This window comes from Crocodylus porosus, unplaced genomic scaffold (assembly GCF_001723895.1).
Source record: "Crocodylus porosus isolate Cpor-Errol unplaced genomic scaffold, CroPor_comp1, whole genome shotgun sequence".
In the NCBI taxonomy this organism is placed as follows: Eukaryota; Metazoa; Chordata; order Crocodylia; family Crocodylidae; genus Crocodylus; species Crocodylus porosus.
The window spans coordinates 49597320-49599789 of NW_017728909.1; positions in this window are offsets into that span (position 1 = coordinate 49597320).

Consider the following 2470-nt stretch of genomic DNA (forward strand, 5'->3'; position numbering starts at 1 on the left):
GGGCAGAGCATTTGATCTTTTGTCTCTCTCTCTGACCCTATTTGCAAATATATACCCTTTTGTATCACCAACAATGTGTGCCTGAAGGATCATTAATATTCATTGAGCCTCCAAAGAAACGAACCGAGATTTTTTTACGTCAGAATCAATTCAGGCTCAGGCTTTTTGACTGCCTGTACTTAGCCCAAAACTACCACAATTTCCCTAGGTAGCCTGTTCCAGTGCTTGCCCCTCTCAGAATCAGCTAGTTCTGCCTAATCTCCAACTTAAATTTCTGCTGCTGCAGCCTGAGGCCATTGTTCCTAGTCCTGTCCCCTATGGCCAAAGAGAAAAGTCCATCCTCTACCCTTAGGTATTTGAAGACTATTATCAAATCACTACTGTCTTGTCTTCTCCACACTACAAAACCCTAGTTCTTTCAGCCTTTCCTCATAAGTCCTGTTTCCCAGGTCCCTAATAATTTTGTTGCTCTGCGTTGGACATGGTCCAAACTGTTCACATCCTTTGTGAAAGTGTGACCCCCAAAAGTGGACACACTGGGCATTTTCATATGCGCTGTAGAATGCGGCACCGGGCACTTTAATTAGTGAGCTGTGCTAATTAAAAGTGCCTAAGTATCACATGTATCATTGTTGCCGCGTGTCTCTGTATTGAAAAAATGGTGGCAGGGCATTTGGAGCTAAAGCTCATCAAACATGTTTTATTTCAAAGTGTCCCACCACCATTTTTCTTCAGCACAGAAATGCGTGGTGACACTGATGCACATGGTGTGGAAGGCTGCTGGAGAACGTCACTTTTCGTGCGCCAGCAGACTGGATTCATTGAGTGTGCTGGATTTCCATTGTGTCAGAGCAAGCTCTGTGCATGGGTATAGGAACCCAGTACTCCAGGTGAGGTCTCACCGATGCTGAATAGAGCAGAAGAATCATTTCCCTTGATTTGCAAGTGACACTCTTGTTAATTAATACAACCCAGTAGTAGGCTGTCGACTTTTTTGCAACAAAAGCGCACCATTGACTCATATTCAGCTTTTGGTCCCCTAGGTCCTTCTCTGCAGTACTGCAGCCTAGCCAGTCATTCTCCAGTCTGTATTTATGCATGCAATTATTCTATCCCAAGTGCAGGACTTTGCACTTGTTTTGTTGAATCTCATCTGATTGACTGTGGACCATTTTTCCAGTCTATCTAGATCCTAGCCCTTCCCTCCAGAATGTCTGCAACTCCACCCAGCTCGGTGTCATCTGCAAATTTGCTAAACACATGCTTAAAGTTAACCAACCACATAACATGCACTGAAGTCAATAAAACGTTCCTAATAGCTATTACTTTTTCTACCAGGTAGAGGAGTATGTCTTGTAGTAACTTTTCAAATGCATATTATTCCTCCATGGTAGATGAAAGCTATATATTGGTAGCTTTCACTGAAGGTCAGGCTAGTTTTCATACACTGTGGGGTAACAGCATGTATACAGGCAGTTACCCCAAATAGCAGGACTGCTGTAAAACCCTGAAAACTTTACTTCACGGTAACTTGTTTATGCACTCTTGCCTCCTAAGCATATATTTAAATTAAGTAAGTGCACCACTACTTTCCTGAACAGGGGTTTGTGTGGTCTTTGGAACTGGTTAGTTCATATTATTTTCCTCTGTATTAGTGCAGAATTGTGATTTAGATGAGCTGCAATGCATGTCTACAGCAAGGTCAGTAAAGGACAAACAAAAAAATATCCCATGTTCTGGGATATCAGATACAAAGCCATGGATCCTTAACTCCAAATGTACTTGGTTTTGGGGAAAAAGGGAGGGAGGATTTTTGAAGAGGGCTGAATTAGCCTCTTAAGGCACATTACTTTTTATCATAAACTTTGATTGATTACAAAAGAGAATTGCTTTGTGGAGCCATAAAGGCACCAATGGATACAAACTCCTCATAAAATGAAACAAGAACATGTGTCAGTATTACAGTCCATCTGCAAACAGGACACTGAGAATGTGTGAAATAAATGGTTATAGTACAACATAAGAGAAAAGAGAGACTCAAATCCCATGAAATGGACTGGAAAGAAAAGAAAAAAAGGAAGATGTCATTCAATTTAGGCAATGCAAACACAGAATTTTATTTGACTTCTCTCCCCCAAAATGTGCAAACAGCTGCTGTTTCAGCCTATACAACAGGAAAAAAGCACTATTAAAAAATGACCGATTCTTTTGTTGGAGGGTTGTTGGTGTTAACATCTGCTCTGTCCATAAAAATCTATAGTGGAATCAATACATGAAGATAGCCAGGTACTGCTGGTAAGTAGCATTTGAGGGCTGCCATATTCTTTTGTTTGCATGTGGGTTCTATTTGCACAATTTGGCTGTTACATTTTTGGCCAGTATTATGGCTGGAGAGCTCTTTGTACCCTTTTCAAAAGCACTTTGAGTTCTACAAATCAATAATGACAGAAAGGTGATAAATGTAATTATT